Source organism: Hyalella azteca, unplaced genomic scaffold, assembly GCF_000764305.2.
Source record: "Hyalella azteca isolate HAZT.00-mixed unplaced genomic scaffold, Hazt_2.0.2 contig1170, whole genome shotgun sequence".
In the NCBI taxonomy this organism is placed as follows: Eukaryota; Metazoa; Arthropoda; class Malacostraca; order Amphipoda; family Hyalellidae; genus Hyalella; species Hyalella azteca.
In genome coordinates, this window is record NW_025931497.1 from 1 (window position 1) to 5,510 (window position 5,510).

At 38.6% G+C, this 5,510-nt stretch overlaps 1 long non-coding RNA gene across 1 annotated transcript; it reads right to left on the reverse strand.

Moving 5' to 3' along the window:
• Window positions 1–368: 368 nt before the first annotated feature.
• Window positions 369–5,025, reverse strand: LOC108675633. Its single transcript, XR_007156852.1, has 3 exons — window positions 5,010–5,025; window positions 3,204–3,242; window positions 369–476 (listed from the first exon to the last, which is right to left on the reverse strand). It is a non-coding gene; the product is annotated as an uncharacterized LOC108675633 (long non-coding RNA).
• Between the last annotated feature and the right edge of the window lie 485 nt (window positions 5,026–5,510).

The following is a 5,510-nucleotide window of genomic DNA, read 5'->3' on the forward strand; positions in this document are numbered from 1 at the left end:
ATTTATTTGGTTCATTACGATACAGCATCGAACAGGACGGAGTCAATTTTTATTATTTGTTGATACCAAGAAAGTTCTCGCAGAGTTGTCTAAAACCATTCAACGCTTTCCTTTCATCAGGATTTGAAGATTGTTTAAGATAAGATTCTGGGTATAAAACTTTAGTGTAAACATAAAGAATTTAAATGTTAAAAGTCTAATGTGTTATGTCTATTTACTGAGATGATTTTGAACTTAGTGGTACGGGTCAGTGGTGGTGTTTCCAGCATGACCTTAATGGGTTGGTGATTCTTAACGAACTCTGGGTACTCGTGACTTGGGGGGATGGATATTATAAGAATTTAATAATAAGACCAGCTCACCACGTCCAATTTTGGGCCAGGCACCACCAGGGTCTGGAAGCGCACGGACACCAAGGTCCGCGTTCGTCCACAGCCCAGCGGCGGGCCAGGCTTTGCTGAAGCCACGACGTTGGCCTGTGGGTGAACGTAAGCGAGTTACTCCAATGCCGATTACGGCTGACAATCATTATTTCCGTTGTTTCTTACAAGTTACTAACGGACGATATATTATTTCATAATGGAGTTGAGGACTAACCGAGGAACGGTGTGCGAAATCGAAATAGCTGAATGGTAGTTTCAGTTAATTAATCCCTGATCGGCGGTTGGCACCTACACTGTTAGAAAAAAACGGTGAAAAAACGGTCCCACTGGCATTCTAGTGGCCGGTCGCCCCGTGAAAATAAACTGTTTCGCCGTTTTTATCAGATGTTTTACGGATTTTTAGGGTTAAATTAGAATAAAAACAGCGACATGGTGTTTTTTTACGTGCCGACCGGCCGGCCACCGACACGCCGGTAACACCGTTAAAGGTAATTTTTCTAATAGTGTAATAAATCTCACCGATTTACTGATTTATGGTTATCTTCATCTGGAATGTTTGAATCTCATGGAATCGCTTTACCAGATCGGAAATTTTAGTTAAATTTGTTTTTTTGTCGAATGGCATGTATGTATAGGTAACCTGCATGTATGGCGGTCATTTTAGGTCAACTGTACCAGATCTCCACCTGACCATCACTAATTTTTGTGAAATTTTACGCAAATGTTGGTTTATTTATCAAATAAACTTTGCCAAAATTTAAGCCCCAAATTAAGAAAATCTTGAAATTATGCACCCTCTAAAGAGGCGTGGTGATGATGTCCCCGATCACGCAAATGAAAATCTCCAACTTTAGGTTCTGTTGATCTTGAGGAATAAGGTCAAGCTTTGCCAAAAATTGGAAAGACCGAAAAAATTCATTAGTTTGGTGCCCTGTAAATCAACAGGAAGTTTCTTTTACTCCTTGATACTGGTACAGTTCATTACAAACATAGGAAACATTGAATATGCAAAATATTGGTAGATAATCCATTTTTGTTTATCAGTGAAAATTATATAAGCTTGCTCATTATAACATAGCAATGTCGGCGCTAAATAAATTTGCCCATATGGTCTGTCGCCGACTCTTGATTTTTGTGAACGCCGAAATAAAAAAGTTTACCTAAACCTACTCTGTTGCATGATTCTTATGTTCATTCTGATATTTATGTTAATTCTGTTAATGGGTTCTCTTTGTGAAGGACCTTTCAGGGGGATTTCTGACGCGTGTCTGTGCTCGTCAGAAGTCCTATGGGATTTCGCGTTCCTAGGGGATTGTTCCTGAGCGCCCCACCGCTGAGCTCGCGGTGTCTGACTGCAGGTCTCAGTTTTGGGGTTAAGTTATTATGTAGGTAGGATTCNACCTGTCCCTTCTTGTCACTTCGTCTCTTTGAGATGCTAACGCTGTTTCTTTCGAGCCTTCAGCGGGCTGGACAATTGAGACCTTCCGCCCCATGTGCGTGATCGATTGATTTGAGATTTTGAATAATTGCGACCTTCCGCCTCGCGGTGATGTTATATCTTTTGACCTCTGGTGCGAAATACGAGTAGCTTGATAGCTGAAGCGGTAGTAAACCATCCTACTACTCCTACTACTTTTGTGACGGGCGAAACTTGGCTTGAAAACTATTGCGCTCGACTAATAATTTCACTCATGCGGAATGACCAGCAATTCTTTTAAAGCATTGCAACAGGCAGTTCAATGTAATGTTCAGATACGAATGTCAAATTTCAGTGACGAGAACAAAAAAGACATTTTAGTGAGTTTACTGCTATCTTTTTCGCGTTATATTTTTTTTCAAATTTTGCAGGGGCATAACTTTTTCAGGAGGTACCCTCGACTTTTTGACATTCAACTCAAGTTTTCCTATTTTCTAATTTTCAGGATATTCTCATGTTTATTGATGCTTATTTACATTTGATTTGTTACAGTATGGTGTCTTTTTATTCATCGGGTCACTGAATATAGGTCAAGGAAAATCTTGCCCAGGCATTTCCTTTACACTTAATTGATATACCATTACACTATACAAGACTCTGAACTTACGAATTTTATCTGTTTTTTTATGATTTTTGGAAAAGTTTGACCTCATAAAAAACTATTAAAGCAATAAACTATTAAAATAACCTTTTTACAAGCAACTCGTCCAGTTTTACAGACACTTCTATTTTAAAATTACTGGCTAGCATACATATGCGACTGCAATGACCTGAGTTTGTAGAGTTTGCGCTTAGAGGGCCTGTAATGTCTAAAGTTCTCCATATTTGCAGCAGAAATTTCGGCTAAGTTTTTTTGAAGGATAAACCTACTCATGTATGAATTTTCATCAAAATTGGTGATGGTCATTTGGGGCTTATTTTTAAAATAGGTACACTTGACGTGGAATGACCCATACAGTATATGAATGAGCATAAAATGGCACAAAATATTATAGTGTGATCCACTGAACTTTAATTACATTAATAAGCGCAAGAGAAGACGCTTGAAAAGCCGTCAGGATCCACTTTTTGATTGGAAACGCATAAATTATACGTGAGCTTAATTAGAAAGTCAAGCTTTGCAAGTAACATGTAGCTGTCCCTTGGCTCCATGAAGGGCTAAATATATATGAAGTTTTTATTGACAATAAAAAAAATCAACACAATACTCAATGATTCGTACTTTTTTTATTTATTTATTTTTTTTTCTTTGAACTGAGGAAAAAATTTTTTGTAATTAAAAAACCATTAGATCAGCTACAGTCACAAGCTATAAAATTGTCTGTATAGCTTGCTTTACTCACGCTTTCCGGATACGATGCCACGGAGAGGCCAAGACACATCTGCAATAACAATCGCGTTAAGGTGGTGCTTGAAAGCCGCGAGCTCTCAGGCAGGCTTGGCTGAATCCCTATGGGAATCTATCACTACGTATAGAAGCTACAGTCACAAGCTATAAAATTGTCTGTAGCTTGCTTTACTCACGCTTTCCGGATACGATGCCGCGGTGAGGCCAAAACACAACATCTGCAATAACAATCGCGTTAAGATAAAATATGAGAAACCTCTTAGGTATGCCTATAACAACTGATGTGCCTGTGTTACTGTTGCATTTTGCTTGAAGTTTGTGAGAAGATGAGTGAGGAAAGATACTGCTTGCGATTGGATTTCATTTAGGATATTAGAAAATTATAATGCACAACTAAACACTGCACAAAAACTTACTAGCTCCTTATGCCGCAACCATGACTATATTACTTCCGCAACCATTACTTTGTTCACTTGTCAACAACAACCCAATCAAAAGTTGTTGCAACGTATTTAACTTCTGAAGGTCCTAAACGACCGCAAAGGACAACCACATGTACTTCATTAATCAAGGAGGAAACAGTATAGAATGCCGTACTTTCAACGTTAATAACCGGACAGCGATAGACTTTAGATAATGGAAGCAACTTTAATTCTTCGCAAGAACCCACTTCTCAACATTCAATCAACTACAGTAGATACCAGCGCAGTCTGAATACCGGACTGCATGCGAGCTTAACTCGTCACAACAAAAAGTAATGCAATTTTACTACCTTCCTGCGCTTGCTCTCGAACCATTTCGCTGTGAGCAAATTATAAGCTATTAGATCCGACCCTACGAACAATTAGACACCCGTTAGAATTGACTTTTAAGGTAGTTCTCTATACGAACGAGATACTTTTAATACATGTCTTATTGAAGGGCACAAATTTTAAATATATTTTGATATGCGCTACAATGGTGCAGATTTGGTGCGCACCTGCCTGCGACCGTGATTGAGAACGCTTTCTTGCCGCCGCGCCGGTGTCACTCTGGACCCGTCTCTTCGAGCCACTACTCGGCTAGGCCAGTAATGCGTCGATTCGACCCCATGACTCGGCCTTCCCGACGGCACTAAAGTAGTGTTTCCGTATCCACCATACCATTGTTATAGCAGCGCGACTGAAAATTAGCTTACGGCGGTGGGTGATGCCCGACGGCAAATCAAGTTATGGGATGATACTAATCGCAATCCAAGAAGTCTTTACGTTTACTGAAAACTCGGGTCTTCAGTAGAACGAAGCCAGAATTATCTGAATTTTGTAAAAATCTACTTGATTTTTAGGTTGGTTTGATTGCCTACTTCACGTCGCCCCGACTTGGTTTGAGCGAAATCGAATTGGCAATGTAGCTCGCATAATCTCTGATACGTTTCTTGAAATAGTATTGTTCCGATTATACCGTATTGGAAAGTGATATTCAAATACACTGTTAGCAGGGAAATAGAATACACGAACAAATATTAACCCCTTGGGGTGCAAGCATTGCCTTACAAACTTGGGTGGAATGGTGTCAGGATCACAATAATTAGCGAATTATTAGGCGTCTTCCATCTTACGTCCGCCCCGATGCTTCTTGAATTTCCGTGCAATAAAAATTAACCAATCCGTTCAAAAATCACCATCAGCATGCACGGTAGCAAAATGTAATGATTTTTTCGTCTAAGATTATAACATTTTTAGGTCACATGATTGTCAGAACTGCTGTGCATAGTATTTGTCATGGCAAACACCGAACACACGAGAATTTATTTGACACTCACCGAAGTAATGACCACGATGGAGAAGACTTGTTCCTCCTGCATGTTGATTCCGTAAATTTTTAAATTTATTCAAATTTGAAAAAAGTTAATTCAGTAACGGCGACTGCAGAAAAATTAGAAAAGTTTGTAGAAATATTAACAGATTTGAGTCTCGCAATGAATTTTAAGTCTCGCAATGCACCAATAAACGTAGACTTCTCGCCAAATATTCGTGTTTTACGAGCAATTTTTACGGGCACAAATATTCTTGCAGGAATTATTAGTATCAGATGACTGTTGAATATATATTTGTTAATAATTCTTATTTATAACACCTGAAAACGTAAGTGTTAATCAAAACATTGCAACTAGGTTATATTCAAAATGCACATACACAATCTGTTTACATTATTCTATAGACACCAAGCATCTAAATTGTAATCTTCAACTTAATTATGATTTATATACTAAAAATAAGAAGGCAATTATTATATGGGTAACTAAAATGTCACACTACTTCTC